The following is a 24,575-nucleotide window of genomic DNA, read 5'->3' on the forward strand; positions in this document are numbered from 1 at the left end:
ATTTCTGGTCTCCACGTCACAGGACACAGCGCTTTTGAGAGTGCCAGCAGCAGATAAACTGAAGATTTCAATCTGAAACATCTTCTGTCCATTTCCTTCCATAAATGCTGCCTGACCTGCCAAGTTCCTCCAGCACTAGGTGTGTTGCTCCAGATTTCCAGCATGTGCTCTCTCTCTCGCCTTCCACTGAATACTTAAGTCCTGATTGTTCACTTGTACTTGCTTGCCCTCATTCACTGTGATATTTCTTTAAAAGAAACACATTTTGCCCGAGGACATACAGTGTTATGACACTCAGATCTTAACCGACAAGGGACTGCCTTTGTAGGCACAAAGCAATCAAGCTGAAAATTAACTCTGCCTGTCTCTCTTTCTCTGTCTCCACAGACCTGCTATTAACAAAGGGGCAAAGTACTGACACTCTCAGCACAATTGTATTGTGGGAACACCTTCACCACACATTTAAAAAGTAGCTACTTCCCTTCAACCATTCACATTCTTGCACCAATCAGCACAAACCTAATCAATACAGCTCAGCAACTCTATAACCACTTTACACGACAATGTAATACAACTAGACTTATTGTCATGGATACTGAGATAGTGAAAAGCTTTTGTCTGTCTGCCACAGAGACAGATCATTCCATACATAAGTGCATTTAGCTAGTACAAAAAGGAGAAAAAAAAGACAGCAGAATATTGTGTTACTGTTAAAGATGACGCATAAAGCAGATAGACAAAGTGCTGGGGAGATCATAGAGCATAAAAGTCTACAGCGCATTACAGGCCTTTCAGCCCACAATACTGCACTGAACGTGTAATCTACTCTAGAAACTGCCTAGAATTACCCTACTAAATAGCCCTCTATTTTTCTAGACTCCTTGTACCTAACCAAGAGTCCCTTAACAACCCTATCGTATCCGTCTCTACCACTGTTGCTGGCAGTGCATTCCACGCACCCACCACTCTCTGTGTGAAAAATCTTACCCCTGACATCCCCCTTGTACCTACTTCCAAGGACTTTAAAACTGTGCCCCCTCATGTTAGCCATTTCAGCTCTCTGAAAAAGCCTCTGGATATCCACATGATCAATGCCACTCATCATCTTATACAGCTCTATCAGGTCACCTCTCATCCTCCATTACTCCAGGGAGAAAAGTGCAAGTTCACTCAACCTTTTCTCATAAGGCACGCTCTCCAATCCAGGCACAATCTTTATAAGTCTCATCTGCACTCTTCCTATAGTATCCACATCCTTTCTGTAATGAGGTGACCAAAATTAAACACAGTACTCCAAGTGGAGTCTAACTAAGGTCTAGATAGCTTTAACATTACATCACAGCTCTTGGAACACAATCCCACAGTTAACGAAGGCCAACACACCTTCTTAACAGCGCTGTCAAGCTGCGCAACAGCTTGGAAGAGTCATATGAACACTGATCCCAAGATCTCTCTGATCCTCCAGACTGCCAAGAGTCTTACCACTAATACGATATTTTGTCTTAAAATTTGACCTTTCAAAATGAACCACCACACTTATCTGGGTTTTACTCCATCTCCCACTTCTCAGACCAGTTCTGCATCCTATCGATGTCCTGCTGTAACCTCTGACAGCCCTCCACACTATTCACAACACCCCAAACCTTTGTGTCATCAGCAAACTTACTAACCCACCCTTCCACTTCCTCATCCAGGTCATTTATATATAAAAAAAATCACAGAGGAGGAGTCGCAGAACAGATCCCTGAGGAGCACCACTAGTCACTGACTTCCATGGAGAATACGAACGATATACAACCAACCTTTGCCTTCTGTGTTCAAGCCAATTCTGCACCCACAAAGCAAGGACTCCTTGGATACCGTGCCTCCTTACTTTCTGAGGGAGTCTTGCATGGGGAACCTTATCAAATGCCTTACTGAAATCCATATACACTACATCCACTGATCTACCTTCATCAATGCATTTTGGTACAACCTCAAAGAATTCAACCAGGCTCATAAGGCACGGCCTGCCCTTGACAAAGCCATGCTGACTATCCCCAATCAGATTATGTCTCTCCAAATGTTCATAAATCCTGCCTCTCAGGATCTTCTCCAACAACTTGCCCCCATTACTGAAGTCAGACTCACTGGTCTATAATATCCTGGGTTATCTCTGCTCCCTTTCTTGTACAAGGGAACAACATCTGATACTCTCCAATCCTCCGGTACTTCTCCCATCCCTACTGATGATGCAAAGATCATCGCTTCCCACAGTAGCCTGGGAGTATATCTCCTCCGGACCTAGCAACTTTTCAAAATCTCCAGCACATCCTCTTTCTTAATGTCTACATGCTCAAGTGTTTCAGTCAGCTGTAAGTCATCCCCACAATTGCGAAGATCCTTTTCCCTGGTGTATACTGAAGCAAAATACTCATAAATACCTCTGCTGCCTCCTCTGATTCCACACACACGTTTCTGCCATTGCACCTGACTTTCCTATTCTCAAACGGCTCATCCTCTTGTTCTTCACATACCTGTAGAAAGCCTTTGTGTTTTCCTTTATCCTGCTCATCAAGGCCTTCTCATGGCTCCTTCTAACCCTCTTAATTTCATTCTTAAGCTCGTTCCTGGCAACCTTGTAATTTTCTGGAGCTCTAACTGTGCCTAGTTTCTTGAACCTTTCAAAAGCTTTTCTTTTCCTAACTAGATTTTCTACATCCTTTGTACACCATGGTTCTTTAATCCTGCCACCCTTTCCTGACTCAATAGAACATACCTACGCAGAATGCCATGCAAATGTTCCCTGAACACTTACCATATTTCTACCTAGCATTTCATGGAGAACATGAAATTACGCTCCCATTTCTGCCTAATAGTATCATATTTCCCCCCTACCCCAATTAAGTGTTTTCCCAAATTGTCTGCTCCCATCCCTCTCCAGCAGCATGGTAAAGGAGATAGAGTTGCGCTCACTACCTCCAAAATGCTCTCCCACTGCGAGATCTGATATCTGACCAGGTTCATTTCCCAACACCAGATCAAATAAAATCACTCCTCTAGTTGGCTTATCTACATATTGTATCAGGAAACGTTCCTGAACGCACCTAACAAATTCCACCCCATCCAAACCCCTTGCTCTAAAAGGAGATACCAGTCAATATTAAGTTAAAATCACCCATCACAACATCCTTATTATTACACCATTCCAGAATCTGCCTCCCGATCTGCTCCTCGATGTCCCTGTTACCATTGGGGGGGGGGGGGGGGTCCTATTGAAAAAAACGGTAGAATTATTGCCCCATTCTCATTTCTGACTTGCACCCACAATGACTAAGTAGACAATCCCTCCATGACTTCCTCCTTTTCTGCAGCCGTGATACTAGCCCTGATTAGCAATGCCACCTCCCCACCTCTTTTGCCTCCATCCCTGTCCTTTTTCAAACAGCTCAAGCCCGGCACACTCAGCAGCCGTTCCTGCCCCTGAGACATCCAAGACTCTGTAATGGCCCCAATGTCATAGTTCCACATATTGATTTACACTCCAAGTTCACCTGCCTTAATTATGATAGTCCTTGCATTAAAATAGACACATCTCAAACCATCTGGCTGAGTGCATCTTTGCTCTATCATCTGCCCATTCTTCCTCACAAACTCCCTCTACCTCTGCGCCAAACGCCCCATCCTCTGCCTCTTCACTTCGGCTCCTACTCCCCTGCTAATCTAATTTAAACCCACCCCAATAGCATTAGCAAACCTTCCTCCCAGAATATTTGTTCACCTCCAGTTCAGGTGCAACCTGTCCCACTTGTACAGGTCACCCCTTCCCCAGAAAAGGTTCCAATGATCCACAGCCCTGCCCCATCTCCTCAGCCACTCATGCGGCTGCACTATCTTCCTGTTCTGACCTTCGCTAGCTCGTTACACCAGGAGTAATCTGGAGTTTACTGCCTTGGAGGTCCTGGTCTTCAGCCTCCTTCCTAACTCCCCAAACTTACTGTGCAGATTTCTACCCCTCTCCTGGCTATGTCATTGGTAGCAATTTGTATCATGACTTCTGGCTGCTCACCCTCCCCTTCAATAATATTCTGCAACCAGTCAGAGACTCCTGGACCCTCGCACCTGGGAGACAATACTCTATCCTGGCATCTCTTTTGCTGCTGCAGAATCTTTTAGCTGCCCCCCCCCCCCCCGAACTGTCAAGTCCCCTATGACTACTGCTCTGCCTGACTTCACCTTCTGAAGTCAGAAGGAGCACTACTGCTCCTTCTGAGGCTCAGAGCTGACCGCAGTGCTATAGGTCTGGCTGCTGCTGCCTTGCCCAGATAGGACATTCCCTTCATTAGTATCCAAAGGGATATACCTGTTGCTGATGGGAATGGCCACAAGGGGACCCTGCACTAACTTCTTACTCCCTTTACCTGTCTCGGTGTTCACCCATCTACTCCCTGAATTCTGCACTCTGGGTGTAACCATCTGCTCAAAAGTCTTACCTATCAATTGCTCTGCCTCCTAGATGATCCAGTTCATCCAACTCCAGCTCCGTCTCCTTGATGCGTTTTTTCAGGAGCTGGAGTTGGCTACACTTCCCACAGATGTAGTTATCAGTGAGTCCAAGAGTTTAGCTTTATCACATCATAGCTCCAATCTGGAGTCTTATAATAGTAGGTGCCAAGCTGTCCTTAACTTGGCAGCACCCATGCACAAACTAGTGTGTCTTCTACCTGATGGGAGTGGGGAGAAATGGGTATGTCTGAGGTGCGAGTGTCTATGATTAGGTTGACTTCTTTGCCAAGGCAGCAAAGAATGTAGACAGAATCCATGGGTGGAGCTGCTCGTTTTTGGGAAAGAAATGGGCTGAAAATTGTGTTAAAAAAAAAACAAAATTAAATTGAAAAATGAGCAAGAATCCATTCAGCTAAAGATCTAGACGGTTTGATCAAGAAAACTTAACCTCCCTACAAAACAAAAAGGCAACAATGAAAGTTGTGGATTCTTGTCCCAATGCAGGACACCTGAGCAAAGTCTGGGCTGGGATTACAGCAGTGCTGAGGAGGTGCTGCACTGTTGCAATTCAAGTTCAAGCAGCCATCTTTCCAAGGACACATTAAACCCAAACCCATATCTGTTCCCTCAGGTGGAATAAAAAGGTCCAACTGCACCAGCTTGAAGAATTGGTGAATTCCCCCGGGTGTGCGAGAGCCAATACCTGCCCTCCAACAAATATTCCTAAAGCTATCAACAAGAGACTGCAGATGCTGGAATCTGGAATAACAAATAAGCTGCTTAAAGACCTCAGAGGGTTAGGCAGCATCTGTGGAAGGAAATGAACAGTCAAGGCCATGGGTCTCTGCACTGGTCCAGATGAAGTGCCTCAACTTGAAATGTTGTTATCCATTTTCGTCCAGAGATGCTGCCTGACCCACCAAGTTCTCCCAGCACCTATCACCAAAAACAAATCTGTTTGCACTCACTGTCTGGGGGAACAAAACTAGCTCTGTGGCACCAAAAGACATTTCTTCATTTTAAAAGGCACTGGCGTGTTCTGACAGTGACGTGAAAGGCACTATGTAAATACAGATTTATTTTTTGTTTGCCTTCAAGCCAGTACATGGTCAGAAGACAATAAGCTTCAGTTGGAAAGGACAGCTCCGAAATCTCTTGTACTGGCCCATTAGTAAATGGGTTACTGATCAATTATGATTTAAGTCAGTCAGTCCTACAACTGCTCCCTGGCCTGCTGTTCACTTCCCAGCATTTCCTGTTTTCACACTAGGTGAACTGGGCAAGTTTCTTCCAATCTAAGTCAACCGCAAGACCACATGTTAATGAAATCTATACATCTTCTTTTCACAGAGAGGAGTGGTACAATAAGCACATTATGAGCTCGCTAAAATACATATTTCTCCTTTGTTGACAGCAGCATTAAGAAAAATAGCTGCCATTTCAACAACACAGGTGAGTGGCACCAGGCAGGATTGGCTGAGGAATGCTACCTCATAACTGAACAGGCTCCGACACGCTGAATGCTGGAGTGGAGGGAGAACCAGTGCATTTCCATAGCACCTTTCACTTTAGCCATTCAAGTACTGACTGATGTAGGAAACAGGATAGTCTACTTAAAGAAAGCAAGAGCCCACTTACCCCAAAATAGCAACGTAATAATAGCCATACACTCAGAAAACATGATCTTCAGCCCAACTCATTCACACCAATCAACTTGCCCAATTTGCCTGCATTTGGCCCATTCCCCATCCATGAAACTGCCCAAATGTCTTCTAAATGTTGCAAATGTACTTGCCTATATGGCCTCCTTTGACAGTTCAATACAAACAAAACTGTAGATGTGGGTGAGCAAGGAAAGCATATACGTACATGATGGGCCAAAGGTCCTTTTAAATCTTTCCCTTCTTACCTTAAACCTATGTCTTCAAGTTTTGGACTCTCCTTCCAAGGGAAAAGCCATTCCCTTATCTATCCCCTCATAATTACATAAACATCCCTAAGAAAGCCCCTTAGCCTCTTCAGCTTCAAGGGAAAAACAAACCCTGTTCTATCCACCTTTCCTTACAACTTAAATCCCAGTAATATCCTTGTAAATCTTTTTTGCATCACTTCCAGTTTATTGATATCCTCCCTACAGCACAAGAATAGTATGTAGTATACTCAAAAGGTAGCCTTACGCGCATCATGCACAACTATATTGTAACATCCCAACTCCTGTACTCAATACTGTAATGCAAGGCAAGAGCACCAAGTCCTTTTGTTACTAAGCTCTCTATGTGTGCTGCACCTTCAATGAAGTGCCTGCACCCCTAGGTCTCCCAGTTCTACAGTACTGCCCAGAGTCCTACCATTTACTGTGCAAACCCTGCCTTGGTGTTGGTTTGGCTCACCAAAATGCAAGACCTCACATTTATCTGAATTCTCTGCCATTCCTCAGCCAATGGCCTAATAGATATACTTAAAGCTCTTCAGGTGGATAAGTCAGATGAACTACTTTCCAGAGTGTTGGTAGAGGTTGCTGAAGAGATAATGGATCCATTGGTCATGATATTTCAAAAATCACTTGATTCTGGCATGGTCCCAGAGGACCGGAAAACTGCAAGTGCCACTCCACTCTTTAAGAAGGTAGGAAGGATAGGCCAGTCAGCCCAACCTCAGTGGTTGGGAAAGCATGGGAGTATTATTAAGGATGAAGTTTCGGGGTACTTGGAGACTAATGAAGTCAGCATGGTTGCTGTACAGGTAAATCTTGCCTTGCAAATCTGTTAACAGTTCAGTGAGGACGTAACAGACAGAGTGAACTTAAGGCAGTGGATGTCATTTACCTGGATTTTCAGGAGGAGTCTGGTAAGGTGCCACACATGAGGCTGCTTAACAAGGTAAAATCCTATGGCATTACAGGAAAGGTACTGGTATGGATAGAGGAATGTCTGGACAGGCAGGAGGCAGCGAGTGGAAATAAAAGGGGCCTTTTCTGGTTGGCTGCCAGTGACTAGTGGTGTTCCTCAGGGATCAGTTATAGCACCACTACTTTTCACATTGTTTGTCAATGATTTGGACAATGGAATTAATGGCTTTGTGGCAAAGTTTGCGGATGATAGGTGGGAGGGGTAGGTAGTGCGGAGGAAGCAATGTGATTGCAGCAGACATGGACAAATTGGAAGAATGGGCAAAAAAGTGGCAAATGGAATAGTGTTGGGAAATGTATGATAATGCATTTGGTAAAAGGAAAAATAGCACAGACTATTATCTAAATGGGAAGAATGTTCAAACATCAGAGGTGTACAGGAACTTAGGAGTCCTCATGCAAGACTCCGAGAAAGTTAATTTATAGGTTGAGGATGTGGTAAAGCAGGCAAATGCAATGTTGGCATTTATTTCAAGGGGAACAGAATACAAAGGCAAGGAAATAACACTAAGCCTTTATAAGATACTAATCCGGCTGTATTTGGGAGTATTGCAAACAGCTTTAGGCTCCTTATCTCAGAAAGAAGTATTGTCTTTGGAAAGAGTCCAGAGGAGGTTCAAGAAGATGATTCTGGGAATGTAGGAGTTAACACACGAGGAGTGTTTGGCAGCTTTGGGCCTGTATTCACTGGAAATTGGAAGAATGCATGGGGAGCTCATTGAAACATAACGGATGTTAAAAGGACTAGATGAGGTGGATGTAGAGAGGATGTTTTCTTTGGTGGGGGTATCCAGAGCTAGAGGGCACAGCCTCAAATCCAGGGGCGACCTTATAGAACAGAGCTAAGAAGGAATTTTTTTCAGCCAGAGAGTAGTGAATCTGTGGAATGCTCTCTCACAGACTGCAGTGGAGGTCAAGTCCGTGGGTATATTTAAGGCAGAAGATGATCATTTTGTTGTCAATCAAGGCAACAAAAGATATGGCGAAAAGGAAGGAGTGTGTGGTTGAGTGGGATCAGCCATGATGGAACAGTGGAGCAGACACAATGGGCTGAATGGTCTAATTCTGTTATGTCTTATGATCTATAAAGACACCATTATAATCTACAGTCATTAAAGCATTTTCAAAATGTGGGTCATTGATGTAAGGAGCATAAAAGTCATCTTAAGCAGAGCAAGACTTGACACTCCCCATCCTCCCAAAAACAGCAATGCAAAAATACAGGTGCCTGTACCTACCTACCAATGCACCTGTAGCCGTTTCCTGTAAGGTCTGCGCATGCACACATCTTTTGCTACTAGCGCGCAAAGGAATTTAAACCACGCGCAAAAGGTAGTCACCATCGACCTTGCTGGCACATCAAGCATATTTCACAGCCGTACTTAATCACAATTCCTTTTCCGGCTTCTGATGTGGATGGTGTTGACAATATGGAGTTTGTGATGATTTGCCTACAGATTTTAGAACTGGCTTATTTATACTGTTTTTATTGAAGAAATTATTGATTCATTATGTCAAATTCCAAAGAAGCAAAAGGTGTGAAGCACAAAAGAACTGCTAGTTCATTTAAAGTGGAATGGCTTAGTTACACAGTAGAAACTGCTACACCGAATGCTCATGAGGCCAGGAACATGCAGCTACAAGAAATATTTATGTACAAAACAGAAACTGGTCTTACCTGTGTGTATTTGTCACAATACAAAAGTTACTGAAGAATTTGCAAGTGGGAAGAAGTGGAATGATATTTGAAAACTTAACTTTTTAAAGCGCCACTTAGCAAGTAAATCACATATGGACGTTGTGCAAAAGCTCCGGCAAGAAAATTCTTCATTACCTGTGCCTGCTACGTGTGCTTTGTGAGAGTGGATGAACAAGAGCGAAAACAATCAAACCCAGAGGAGATCGAAGTTCTCATTGACAATGTTTTGCTGTCTGTTAAAATGAATACCTCTATATATAAAATTCAGTGCGCACGTTATTGTCACTGGGCAAAAAATTGCATAGTACAAGATTTTTGAATACACTGATCATTATAAACTTGAGGGAACATTGCCTGTGATGCTGCTGCAACTAAGTTCTTCATTGCACTTGTAAATATGACAATTAACTTGTAACTTTGGATTAAGACCCCTGTTTATTTTTGAGTATTATGGGATTGCTGAAACAGAGGTAGCTTTAACTTAACATTCACCCTCCCCACCCCCAAAAGTTCTGTGTAACATATATAACGCTATACAACACTAGACTTGTCCATCAGCCTAGAAACTTGTGCTCAAATCATACATTCACACAGCACAGAAACTGGCTCTTCCGTGTTTGTGGTCCATGTCGACAAAGCTTCCCTCCTAAATTAGACCCATATCCGTCTGATCCTTTCATTTCCAAGTACCTTTTAAATGCCTCTATTGCTTCCTTGGCAGATCATTCCATACGTGGGCCACTCTGTGTGAAAGTATTGCCCATTGGGTCCCCCTTTAAATGCTCCCCCCTCACCCCAAATCTGCATCCCCTAGTTCTCAATGCTCTAATCCTGGGAAAAAGGCTGTGAATTCACTCGGTCACCCTCATGATTTTATCCACTTCTATAAGATCACCCCTCAGTCTTCTACACGCCAATTAATCAAATTCCAACCTGCTCAACTTCTCTCCATAATTAATCGCTCAATCCCCGGCAACATCCTCATAAATATGCTCCGCACTCTTTGCACTCTCTGCAGAGGGTCAGGAACTCTGACCTTTCCGCCTCTGGGAGACCGATCATTACTCAGAACGGAGTGGCACAAGATCACCACCATTCTTAAATACATATTTCTTTGCTGAGAGATGCATTAATCAAAGCAACAGCTTTAAACAGTCGACGAACTGTGCATGTCTTGGCCACGGAAATACACATGCTCTAACTTGCCGTACACTACAGCGGGATAAAAAGACATGCCGAGGAACCGCCTTAACAACAAAGAGGCCTCCAGAAAGATGTTTGCTGTTGTAAACTTGTGTCTACAGCAAGATCCTTTAAATCCAACCTTACCCCACGCAAAATGAGCATTTGACAAGCGAATTATACTTTTCGGAGACTGGCTATGAATGTCACGGACCCGCCCGCTAATCCCGTGTCTCAACCAAATCCAACCCCACACGCCGATTGGAAGGCAGAAACCAAGGTGCAACAGCGGATCCAAGCTCCGATTGGCAAATCTTGCTGTCAGTCAAGATAACACCACATGCTTACATTGGGTTAAATTCAGAATTTCCAAGAGATTGCTTGCAAAGTTAGCTCCTTTCTGAGACAAAATCTACACTCTTGAATAGTTAGAACAAAAAAAATAACAAAATGCTGGAAAAGCTGAAATACAAGTTGAATGTTTAAAACGGGACCCTAATTGCAAAATATCTACCATAAAGCTTGTCGCTTAAAGAAAGTCCCAGGAAGGAGCCACTAACTTAAAGGGCAAGTTTTAAAATACTGGAGTGCAGAAAAAGATAAAATAAATCACATTTGCAATTAAGAGGTGACCTGAAAATACTGAAAAATCAATACCGACCTCCGCACCCGTTAGCAAACACAGGGAATCACCAACACTGTCTCCTTGCTCCCTTCTCCCTCCTCTTTCCTTCCTTTATTTTGCAGGAATTCTTTCGCATGTGTCAAAAATCCCCTGTTACTGCAAACGTTGCCCCTCACCTCTCCAGCAAGCGATCCGGGCTAAGGTTCTATTGGAACGCGGTGTTGCAACCCACAATGCGGAGCAAGGTTCTATTCGAACGCCGTGCTGCCGGGGCCGGCTTCTGCAGCCTTCGCTCGCTGAAGCGCTTCCCTATCTCCCCACTTCCGTCACATTCAACTCTTTCGCTAAGCAAAGAGCACGCGATGGAGGAGGAGGAGAAAGGGAAATTGCCCTCCCTGCTTCCCCACCCACTGACGTAACAATTTTTTTGTGGGGTGGTGGTGGTGAAACTAGTGCATTAAAAATTAAATTACGTTGAACGAGTTAGTCAATAATATTGCAATGTCAGAGTACCTTTTTTTACGAAGTCACATTATTTAAACCACGTAAATTGCATACCACAAATTGTCCCGATCTAAATCCCTTATACAATTAATTCAATATATTGTATTTGTCCATTATCAACTAATCATATATTTAACTAGAATTCCCAACAGTTTTGTCTAAAAAACATACTTGATATGGCATTAATAACCAATTAAATCATATATTAGAGAGTAGTGGGAGTCGGGCAATGACTAATTTATTAGAGTTGAGTCACAGAGTGAGAAAGCAATACTGTGAGAAAGGCCCTTCTGCCCAAATAGTCCCCATTTCTTGTGTTCAGTCTGTATCCCTCCAAGCCCGCCCACTCCATGTGCTTCTTAGTTGATACCTGCCTCAACCATTTCCTCTGGCAGCTCATTCCATAAACTCACCACCTCTGCATGAAACTTTGCCCCACAGGTCCTTTTAAAATCTTTGGCTTCCCTTCCTATAAAGCTTCCATCAGTTCTTCCCCTCAGCCTCCAATGGAATTCTCTTTCCCAAAGAGCTGTGAAGCCAGAAGTTATTGAATATATTCAAGGCCAAGATGAACAGATTTTTAGTTGCTAGGGGAGTCCAGAGGTGTGGGGAACATGCAGGAAGTGGAGCTGCATCCAAAATGTGAGCAGTCCTGATCTTATTGCTGAGCAGTGTAGGAATGACTCCAGCTCATATATCTTCTGTAATAATTACCAAATAATCTCCAGTGATGGTTGAGACATACTTACTGGCTGGGGCAACAGGGATTATGCATTTGTTTTTTTAATCAAAGTAGTGCTGTGGGGTCTCTTAAATCCACCTGACAGTCCAGAGAAGGCCCTAGTTTAACATGTCATCCAGGCATCAATAACTCTCTCAGGATCACAACTGCCTCATTCTTTATGCTCGAATTTCCAGTGCAGGACTTAAAGCCTCAATTCAGGAGGTGAAACTGCATCGCACTGAGCTGACAGTACGAAATCTGGACTTTCACACACACCGCACCAGAAGGAATATCAGGTTGCTTCTCTGACGGGACAGTCTGCATTTGAATTCTCAAAGATCAGCAATTCGCGATGCAATAGTCTGCTAATAACTTCATCCATGAGCAAAGTTTTCAGGTAACCATTTGGTGAAAGCAAAGCTTTAATATCAGCTGTGCTGTTTTCATTCGACTTGCAGACTGCAAACAGTCTAATTTTAACAGATGCACCATAGGAAGCATTCTGCCCAGATTCATCACACAGCTCGGTATGGCATCTGATCTGGCTGGTCACAGTTCAGTACATGCACAGGATCACAGGAGACTATCCAGAGTTGTAGGCTCAGGCAGCTTTCTCACTGACACAGCTCTCCCCACCACTGAGGACATCTTCAAGAGGCGATGCCTCAAGAGGTTGGCATCCATCACTAAGATCCCTCACCTGCAACCTACCCTCATTTCTACCATCAGGGAGGAAGTTCAGGAGCCTCAAGACCCACGCCCAGTGATTCTGGAACAGCTTTAAACCCTCTTCCATCAGATTTCTGAGCAGTCCATGAACCCTACCATGTTTTTCCTTTATTTTTGCTCTACTTATTTATGTGATTTATCTTAATTTATGGTTTTTCACTGCTGCAGAACAACACATTCCATGTAATTTAAGACAATAATAAATCTGATTATGCTTCTGAGATAAGCCTTCCCTCTATGAACTCTTTTTACACTTTTCATTGCCTCAGTGAAGCAGCCAACATAATCAAAGATCCCAACTACCCTGACATTCTCTCCTCTCCCCCTCCCATCGGGAAGAAAATACAAGCCTGAAAGCACGTACCACCGAGCTCAAAGACAACTTCTACTTTGATGTTATAGAGCAATTGAATTATCCCCTAGTACAATGAGGTGGGATCTTGACCCCGCATTCTACCATCTGCTCTCCCTGGTGAACGTGGACTACCATGAAACCTTTCAAATTAGTGAGCGGGACAGTCCTGAAAGATATTTAACCATCCCTCAGCATTTATAAACCATTGCTTTATTGCTTGTGGGATCTTGCTGTGCACTCATGTATATTGCATTTCTTGCGCACTGCAATAGTGACTGCACTTCAAAAATGATTTAAAATGGAGCAACTGACACGTTACAAATGGTAAACTGTCTTCCTGCCTTCAGATAAACGGAAGAGATTTACTGTAATCTTCCGGTAGAAATGGTAGAGGCAGGTTCGGTATTGTCATTTAAAGTAAAATTGGATAGGTATATGGACAGGAAAGGAATGGAGGGTTATGGGCTGAGTGCAGGTCAGTGGGACTAGGTGAGAGTAAGCGTTCGGCACGGACTAGAAGGGCCGAGATGGCCTGTTTCTGTGCTGTAATTGTTATATGGTTATATGGTAATCAAAAATGATGATTAAAAGGTCCAGAAAATAATATGTCTTGTTCATCAGATGCACCGGTGTCTGAAACTTAATTCCCAAGGAACCATCAAATCTTAGCAATGTGAGCTGCCGTGAGTTTTACAGATTGTTTCCCTCGTGGGCTGTTGGCAAGTAAATGTCGCGAGGGGACTTGCTGGAAATGAGCAGGCTACTGCAGCCATTAAAGACAGGCATGGGTGGGGCTGATGCCAGAATCTGCAGCAATACCCAGGGTGCCGAAGGAACTCGATGGGTTGAGCAGCATCATTGCAGGAAAATAGACAGTCAACGTTCCAGGTTGAGGCACATCCCATTTTCCCACAGATCTATCCCTATATTAGAAATAAAGCAGATGAAGATTGCACAGGCCCTCAACTATTCAGCCATTAAATATCATAGTATCATACAGAACACAAACAGACCTTTCACCGCAACTCTATGCAAACTAGTGGGCTCCTTTCTATATCATTCCCATTTCCCAGCACCTGGCCCATCTTCCCCTATGCCTAAGCTTTTCAGGTGCTCGTCCCGACACTGAACCACTGTCAGTAACTACGCTTCAAGCCCTCTCTCCCTCTCTCAAATTCTGATTCACTTATTTATCACGAGTACATTGAAACATAGTGAAATAGGTCATTTGCATTAACAACTAACACAAGCTAAGTATGTGCCGAAGGCAGCCTGCAAGTGTCACCACACATTCTGAAGCCTACGTAGCATGCCCACAGTGTTCAACAGAACAGTGCAAGCAACAACAATGACCACAATAGAACAACAACAAAGCAACAGCAAAACAAAGCCCCTTCCCTTCCCCCCACCTACACACACACACACACACACACACACACACACACACACACACACACACACACACACACACACACACACACACACACACACACACACACACACACACACACACACACACACACACACACACACACACTCCGTCAACTCCAGGACAGGCCACCTCCAGACCTTCATCCTCCAGTGGACTTACAGACTCACAAACATTGAGCCTTTGACTTAACTAGTGGACTCATAGACTCACATACCCAGAGTTTCGGCCATCGACCTTTACCTTGTACTTCCAGTTGACCTTCGGACTTCAGTCCTTGGTATCGACACTAGGACTCGCTGATTCACATACCTCGTGCCTCCTGCACAGACCTCCAGACCTGGCATCCACCAAGCTGGGCATACTTGTTGACTCGTGGGGGACCACCAGCCCTCATCCTTGCTGGCTAGCCACAGCACTAGCCAGCCTGACAGCCGTCCACGGATGTTCTTCATTGGACGCCCACATTTTCTTGCTATACACAACTACAAAAGCAATCCTCTACAAGCACCCTTTACCTTCCATTGCAGAGCAAATTGTGGATCTGGTTTGTCAGCTCGATCTAGATCCCATGGAACTGGAAACCTTTTGAACTGGTTTCCTATGTGGGACCTTGTCAAAGGTATTGCTAAAGTCTATGCACTGTAAATCTTTGAAAAATTCATTCAAATTGGTCAGACAGGACTTGTCTTTGACCCAGCAATGTTGGTTCTCTGTGATTAATCCCTGCTGTTCCAAGTGGTCATTAATCCTCTTGCTCAGAAATATTTCCTGTATCATATGTTTGGCTCATAGGCCTATATTTACCAGACTTTTCCACTGCTGTTTTTTTGAAAATAGGAACTATTTTTGCTGTCTCATCCCATCATCTAGTACCTCAGTTGCATTCAGTGAAGACTTAAAAATCCCCAGCAATCCCTTCCATTGTCTCCCATAGCACCCTGGGATAATTCCCATATTGTCCACCTTTGAGCCAGGCAAGGCATCAAGTACTGCCGCGTTATTTATGAGGCTCCACAACATGAAGTATCATGATGGACCATCCACCATTTTGCCCTATCCTTCAATTACTTAATGCCCTATTGAGTGGCACAATGGCATAGCTCCAGGGTGCAATCTGACCTCAGCAAATGTCTCTGTGGAGCACCTTCTGCTCATGACCTTGTAGATGACCTCAGAACGCTCAGGATTCCCTTGCACACTCCAAAAGCATTCCAGTTGGTAGATTAGTTGGCCACAATAAGTTGCCCCGTACATGTAGGTGAGTGGTAGAGTCTGGGGGGTATTGATGGGAATGTGTGAAGAATATATGTGGAGGGCAGGTGACAGAAGTCTGTGCAGGGGAACACATTGAATCTAGGGATTATAATGCCATTAGCTTCAAGGAAATTATGGAAAAGTATAGGTCTGGTCCTCAGGTTCAAATTCCAAATTGGAGAAAGGCCAATTTTGATGATATCAGAAAGGATCTGGCAAGCGTGGATTGGGACAGGCTGTTTTCTGGCAAAGGTGTACTTGGTAAGTGGGAGGCCTTCAAAAGTAAAATTTCGAGAATGCAAAGTTTGTATGTTCCTGTCAGACTAAAAGGCAAGGATAACAGGTTTAGGGAACCTTGGTTTTCGAGAGATATTGAGGCCGTGGTTAAGAGAAAGAAGGAGGTGCATAAAGGCAGGTATAAATGAGGTACTTGAGGAGTATAAGAAATGCAAGAGAACACTTAAGAAGTAAACTTGGAGAATTAAAAGAAAACGTGAGTTTGCTCCAGCAGTCAAGGTGAAGGAGAATCCGCAGGGCTTCCACAGATATATTAAGAGCAGAAGGATAGCAAGGGACAAAATTGATCCTCTGGAAGATCAAAGTGGTAATCTATGTGTGGAGCCAAAAGATTTGGGGGAGTAGCGGGGTGAAGATGCCTCTCTAGCAAAGGAAGTGTAAGATGCTCTTTCCCTCTGCTAGCTTACAGGTTCACCTTGGGGCAAGGTGTGTAGCACCAGCTTAGTCCGTCGATTAGGGTCATGTGAAGCAAGTGGTGGATGCTCGTATGATCAGCGGGTGCATATCACAAGTACTGGTTATGCGACTACTGACTCCAGGCGGACAACCTCTGAAGAGTATTGATAATGTCTGGGGTCTCCCATTTTGCAAAGGACTGCCCAGGAGAGAAGGCAATGGCAAAACACTTCTGTAGAGAAAAAATTTCCAAGAGCAGTCATGACACCATGGTTGCCTACAGCACAAAATTATGATGATCGTAGTTAGAGTAAGTGCGGGAAGGCTTTCTCCACTGAGGTAGGGTGAGGCTGCAACTAAAGGTCATGGGTTAAGGGAGAAAGGTGAAATGTTTAAGGGGAACATGAGGGGGAATTTTGTTACTCAGAGGGGAGTGAGAAAGTGGAACGAGCTGCCAGCACAAGTAGATATGGGTTCGATTTCAGCATTTAGGAGAAATTTAGTTAGGTACATGTGTGGGAAGAGTATGTAGAGCTATGATCTGGGTGTAGGTCGATTGGAATAGACAGATTAATGGTTTGGCATGGACCAGGTGGGCCTATGGGCCTATTTCTGTGCAGTAGTGTTCTATGACTCCATGACTCTAATCAAATAGGATTAGTGTAGGAATGGATGCATAATGTTGTGAGACTTGGAGTTTCGAAAGGCCTCTGTGACTATCTGATTAGCTTTCAATATAATCAACCAAATAAATATCCACAGCCTCTGCTAAAGGATTCCAAAGATCCACAACTTTCAGTTCCAAATGCCTCATCCTGATATATCAATATCAAAAATCTTCAGCCAGAGAAAATATCCTCCATTTTACTTATTCTTCACTTTTGCTTATTTAAAAACACAATACAGGCCCACCTTCCTCAGTCCAATTTCACAGGGCTAACCTTCACATCAGATTAATCAGGTCCATGGACAGTGTCTATCCTACTGCTATAAGACAATAAGATGGACTCTTGACTTCACAATTTACCTTGTTATGGTTGTGCACCTTAATGTCTACCTACACTGCACTTTTCTCTGTAACTGTAACACTTTATTCTGCATTCTGTTTCTATTTTCCCTTAGGCAAGTTGTTCCCCCGTGCATTAGTACATGTACCAATAATAAACTAATTTACCATATTACCATTTTATCCCCCTTCCACAGGGCAGACAATATAAAAACTTGTAAACATGCACCACCAGCCTCAAGTACAGCTTCTATTCCACTTTAAAAATACTATTGAATAAATTTCTAGTATGATGAAGATGAACTCTTTACCTCACACTATATCACAAACAGAAGAAAATCTGCAGAAGCTAGAAATCCAAAGCAGCACACCAAAAAATGCTGGAAGGACTCTGTTGGTCAGGAAAAGGCTAAAAGGATCTCGGCCTGAAATGTTGACTGTTTACTCTTTTCCACAGATGCTGCCTGACCTGCAGAGCTCCTCCAGCATTTTGTGTGGTCGTCACTATATTCTGCTTTTGCTTTACCCATGTACTACCTCAATGAATTAATGTTGTGAAATGTTCTGTGTGCAAATCTAAGCTTCCCACTGTACCTTGGTATATGTGACAATAAATAATCCAATTATGAATTTTATTACAATTAGGCAACAACCCATCTTCATTATTACCATTCTGAGCTTTTCCAAATTGATTTATGTGAATGAATCTAAATCCCGCAGCCAACCTGATGGGATCTGAGTTCATGTCCCAGATAAATTAACGTGGTTTTTGTCCTACCCATCTAATCTTACAACCAACCATCCCCTTTGAGAACCTCCTTAAATCCCAGCTATCTGACCAATGGCCTAACTCACAGGACTAAAACTGTAGTGAACAGTTAGATATCAAAAGTAACCTGACTATTAAGGCTACCTTTTTTCTTCAGGTGCCATCTGAGTGGGTTTTTCACGTGGCCCTTTCACCACCACATCTCCACTCACCAATAGTAAATGGTCAAAGCCATCCAACCAACACCTCACCTCTCTCAGTCAATGAAAAACAAAATGAACTTCAATTGCACAAGTCATGACTTTTAGGCACTTAGGTTTATTTCCCTCCTATAATCTCACGTTATCTCAACTTGCAAGTACTGTAATATCATTGTCCTGGAGCTCCCCACCCAGCATGTGAGGATGCGGGTGGCACTCTGTGTGGAGTCTGCAAATTCTCCCTGTGACATGAGGTGCTCTGATTTCTAGGGATGCCCCAATGACACTTTATTTGGTAAGTTTCTTAACTGCTGTAAGTAAAGTTATATGGCAAGGAAACATGTAAGTTTCCCATACTGGGATGATGGGATTCCAACTCACATCTCCAGGTCTTTGAATTACTCATGCCTTCATTTAACTATTGTGCTGCTAAGGCTGTGGCTCCACTTTTCACAAATAGTATCCAAGAAGTTCAAAGCAAATGAAGAAGAGAATGCATCTTTGTTTTAACCCTTGCAGTGATGTTCTTTGTTGCAGTTAGATTGCCGCAATGCCTGGGAGATTAAAATAAAACAATTCATCCAGAGGATGGTTACAATCTGCAACGCTTTGTCTGCGAAGGTGGTGAGGACAGTGATGCACCATCAATAACTCACTCTGAGACGTAAGAAGCGAGATATCGGCTTTTATTGACTGGAAGAATGAACAACACTACATCCTGGAGAATGAGGCCGGGCATCAGGCCTCAGTCGCCTTTATACAGGGGGCTGTGGGAGGAGCCACAGGAGCAGTCAGCAGGGGTCTGTGGGAGGAGCCACAGGAGCAGTCCAGACAGGTATATGTAGTTCACCACAGACAGAACATAAGACAAAACATAAGAAGCATCCATACGACCACGTAAACTGACAACCCTTGAAAACCAGTATTGATGGTTCTTAGCGGGCATTATAGACAGGGTGGTGTGGCAAACTATTTATACCTGTCTGGACATGCCCCCCCCCTGCTGTCTGCTCCTGTGGTTCCTCCCACAGACCCCTGTATAAAGGCGATTGGGGGCACTGCTCCTCCCTCAGTCTCGACATGGTCGTGGTCCCTTTTTCGCTGTTAATAAAAGCCTATCGTTCACTTCCAGTCTCCTAGAGTTATTGATGGTGCATCAGGTGGGTCGAAGGCCTGTTTCTGTGCTGTATGACTCTTTGACTCAAAGATTAAAAGAGACAACACTCAGCAGTTCAGGCTGCCTCTGTGGGAAGAGAAAAAGAGTTAACATTTCGGTTTGAAGGCCCTACATCAGAACTGGCTTTCTTTTGATTCCAAACTTTAGTTCCTGAGAACTCTAAAATAATAGTGGACCACTGGGAGTATAACATGTAACTGTAGTTCATACGAGGTAGACAGGTTGAAATTGAGGCTAAGTTACTTCTGGCTGACCAGATTCAATAGAACATGGAATTCTTGTGACTTACTCTGTCTCCCTCGAAAGCATACCAGGAGACAAGATCCACGGAGACCTAACCATGTAGCACCACCTGGTGGCAACTTACAATGTAGACCTTGTGGAATTGTATGAAGTCTTTCCAGGGATGGGACAATGATTTTATTTTTAATTCATGCACATTATTTAGACTGATTACTTGAGGAAACATGGATTAATACACCTAAAGACTATCTTGCAAGCAGTGGAAAAAGTTATTTATATGAAATTTTATGTACCTTTTATCATTTATTCTTTTTAGCACAGAGGAATAGGTACAAGTACATGGGAGCATCACTATCTGCAGCGTCTCCTCAATGACATTTCAGCTTGCTAGTAATATCACTGTTCCTTTTTTGTTGGTCTGTCTAATTCTTGGGGCTCCCTATCCAACAACCTTGGGCTCAGCGTCACATAAGAGCATGTGGGTGGCTCTCAGTGTGGCATTTACGCATTCTCCCTGTAAATGCACGTGCTCAGATTCCTTGAGACATCCCAATGGCACTCTGCTTCATCGGATACTTAGGTGGTAGAAGAACTGAAAGGGAAGGGGAGCTGATGGACATGTGAGTGAGAACAGGTTACAGAAAAATAAATGGGAGTATGAAATTTATTTCATTGCATTGAGCTGGCATGAACTTAATGGACCAAATGGCTTTCCTCTATGCTCTACAGAAAGATATCAAATCAATAAATATGTCTTTGAATATCATACACTTAACCTAACTTATAACTCATTTACATGGTTCATTGGCATTGTTTTTTGTTAGGGAAGCACTTTGGGTCAGTTTAGCTATGTTAAAGATGCTGTAAAAAAGAATGTTTTTGTCATTGAGATGAAATAGTTTTTGGTCACAAGATAAGGTTTTATTGAAGATATCCAACATGTGGAAGGAAATAAGTTGGAAAATTGAAATGGCATGTTAAGGTTCATTAGCTGTTGGATCTCCTGGCCACATCTTGGTGTTTTCCAAAAGCAAAAAATGAGAGTCAGTTACACAGAAACTATTGGGGACACTGTGGAAATGGAAATGAAGAGGAAATGGAAGTAATATCTTTGTTGGTTATTCTTTGGAATTTTCTATCCCAAAAAAATTGAGGCTGCTTCATTGTTGAGTGTATTTGAGGGGAAATTGATGTGAGTGTGTGAATAATAAAATGATATTAATGATAGATCATCAAAAATGAGTGGTAGAATATCAATGTAGACATGGTAGGTCAAAGGGCCAGTTTCTGTGCTGTCAGACACTTCATCACATGTGTTTTTAATCTTTATTTTGCTATCTGTAAAATACTTTACAAGATTACAAAATTCAAATCTTTTGTACTTTCTGGCTTCTTGATTGTGAGAATTCTTCAAAGAGATTGCTTACATATTCACTGCTGTAGCTGAGTTCTAGACTGATGCCTGACAGGGGCTGACATCAGGTTCGTCCATTCATCAGTTTGCCACAGCTTTGAGCTTGTCTCTCAGGAATGGGTATTGGGTTTGCAAATGTCCACCTTCACTGAAAACACTTAATTTCATCCTGTTGATCAGGGGTTCTATGAAAGTCGTGAAATCTGAATTGCTATGTATTGAAAACTGCCCTATCTTTGAATGCATTGCTATGAAAGATGTACAGTATCGAGTCAAAGGGTCACACAGAGCTTTGAGCCAACTAGCCAATCCCAACCAAGATTCCCACCTAAGCTACTCCAATTTGTCCACTTCCTCACTTTAGTCTATATCCCTCTAAATCTTTCCTATCCATATACCTGTCCAATTACCTTCTAATATTGTTAGAGAACATGTCTCAACCACTTTGTCAGCTCATTCCATATACTGTGCACATTCTGGGTTCAGAAATTGTTCCTTAGCTTTTTATTAAAACCCTCCCCTCTCACCGTAAACCGATGCCCACTAGTTCTTGATTCCCAACCCTGAGAATAATACTGCTTGTTTTCACTTTTTCTATGCCTCTCTTGATTTTATATCCCTCATTCTCCCATGCTCCAATGAATAAAGTCCTAGCCTGCTCATCTTCTCCTTGAATCCTGGCAGCATCTTTGTAATTTTTTTGTGCTCTTTTCAATTTAATGGATTCTTTTCTATAGCAGGATGACTAAAGCACAATACTCCAAATGTGACTTCACCAACCTCTCGTACAACTACAGCATAATGTACAAACTGGTATCTAACAACCACTGGCTCAGTAGGAGTGCTTAACTGAATCACAAATTGGAGGATTCCGGAGTTTGCCCTCAGCCAAATAAGCTAAATTCATGAATACTCATGAATACCTGGCTTCAGTCATTTAGTGTGAGAAACATTGTTGAGGGCTCCATTAACGCAATGATCTTTACTGTGCATGAATGTTTATGTGTCGAGGTCCCGTGTCTATTCCAGTTTCCAGACTCACATGACAACAACTTTATTTGGAAAAGAGCAGAGGCCAAATAAGTTGTACTGACCAAAAATAAACAATTTAAAGATAGTGTGAAAGCATTACAGTATTGACATCAGTGCACGAGGAGCCCGTCAAAGTCTGTGAACTATGGAGCGAGTGCACTCACAAGTATAGGGAATGAGTTTCTGCTAGATATGATTTCTAAATAAGAAGAGTGGAGATAGGGGAGAGAATAAGTCTCTTCTGCAATCACATCAACTGGGCTCTTGCCCAGGACTGGTTTACAAATCCTTCCGAATTCATCAAATGTTGCTAGGCTTGCAAAGAGAGAAAACAGAATCAATTTTTTGCCCATTGTATCCATGGGTATGGGGAGTGGGAACAGAAGCAAAACATATCTTTTGTACATCTCAATCTTCACTTTTGTCGCACTGGCAGCTATGTCTTGAGTTTACCCAAACATTAAGCTCTGTAATCCTGATTCAAGCCTCTCTACCTCATTCCTCACTCCTTAAAGGCTTTATAACACCTACCACTTGGTTAAGCTTTTGATCAATTGTCTCAATACTTCATAATGTAACATGGTCAAATTTAATTTGATAATAGAGTCATAGTGTCTGGCCATTCTCCTCTGCCTTCTCTCTTTAACAAGGCATTTTTATCCACAGAACTGAGGCTCAATGGATGAGTTTTCTTTGTTTTTTTTTGCACCATTTTCTGTAAAATGTAGAGATGCTGTGTGTGAAAATCCCAAGGGATCAGCAGTTTCTGAGATACTCAAACTCTCCCATCTGGCACAAACAATCAATCTATGATCAAAGTAATTAGATCACATTTCGTACCCGTTCTTATGTTTGGTCTGAACAACAACTGAACCTCTTGACTATGTCTGCATGCTTTTTATGTATTGAGTTTCTGCCATAAGATTGGCTGATTAGATACTGTATTTGCATTAATAGGCAGGTGTACAGGGGTATCTAATAAAGTGTATGTCCTGCTGCATCTTTAGGCAAACTTTTGCTCTTATGAATGTTACCATATAGTGCATTGAGATATATGAGTACAGTATTTGAACACAAAACACTGCCATTCAAATAAAATCATGGGCAGTTTTATTTAATATCAATACCACTTTTATGCACTAACTTAAGATTTCAGGTTCATTTATTTACCTCATGTATATTGAAATATACAGTAAAATGTGTCATTTCTATTAAAAACAAAGCCCAAGGGTTTGCTGGGGGCAGCCCGCAAGTGTCGCCACACATTCCAGCGCAACATGTTCGACAGAAAAACAACAACAGCAGCAAAGCAAGCCCCTTTCCTCCCTTCCATCCACCCACACGATCAGGCTCACAGAAGGGCCGCTTCCAGGCCTTCAGCCTCCAGTGGACTCGTGGACTTGCAGACAATAGGCCTCTCGCTTCCCCAGTGAACTTCTAGACTCGCAAACCCAGGACTACGGCTATCGGGCCTTGACTTCCTGATTAGTCAACTTCATCTCCGAGCTTCGGGCTTTCATCTCTGCAATCGACTCCAGGACTTGTTGATGACAGGACTCCATACTACAGGCCTCGAACTTTGGACTCGCAGGCCCATGGTGTCAACAGCCCCTAGTGCCTTCTGCCCACATGGAATATTGATCTCAGGAATTGCTATCCTGGAGGGAATTACTGATCTGAGGGGTCACCAGCCCTTGTCCGCACTGGTTTCTGACCGTAGCACTTGCTGGCTCATCATCTGGTCACTGGGATCACCGGCCTTTGACTCAGAGTGCTTTGGCGTGACCTCTAACTCCCTCAAAACGCTGTCCCTAAACTCTAACCTGACCCCTAACTCTCCACTGTTCCCAAAACCATCCCTACAAGCTAAAATATAACTAAGTCTGAGCCATGACCTCTATGCAGACATTAACTCAGTACTGTCTTCAAGTCAAATCAAGTCAAGTCATTTTTTTATTGTCATTTCAACCGTAACTGCTGGTACAGTACACAGTAAAAACGAGACAATGTTTTTCAGGACCATGGTGTGACATGAAACAATACAAAAACTACACTGAACTATGTAAAAACAACACAGAAAAAACTACACTAGACTACAGACCTATCAAGGACTGCATAAAGTGCACAAAACAGTGCAGGTGTTA

General features: G+C 43.0%; 1 protein-coding gene across 5 annotated transcripts in view; it reads right to left on the minus strand.

Moving 5' to 3' along the window:
* Window positions 1-11,253, minus strand: part of LOC140726278 (PDZ and LIM domain protein 5-like) — a 247,637-nt gene extending 236,384 nt beyond the window's left edge. For 3 of the 5 annotated variants that reach the window (XM_073042451.1, XM_073042450.1, XM_073042445.1), the window contains exon 1: window positions 11,076-11,253. The gene's annotated coding sequence lies outside the window, so the exon portion shown is untranslated. The other 2 variants (XM_073042447.1, XM_073042448.1) reach the window with 2 other exon arrangements.
* Window positions 11,254-24,575: the final 13,322 nt, after the last annotated feature.

Source organism: Hemitrygon akajei, chromosome 4, assembly GCF_048418815.1.
Source record: "Hemitrygon akajei chromosome 4, sHemAka1.3, whole genome shotgun sequence".
Classification (NCBI taxonomy): domain Eukaryota; kingdom Metazoa; phylum Chordata; class Chondrichthyes; order Myliobatiformes; family Dasyatidae; genus Hemitrygon; species Hemitrygon akajei.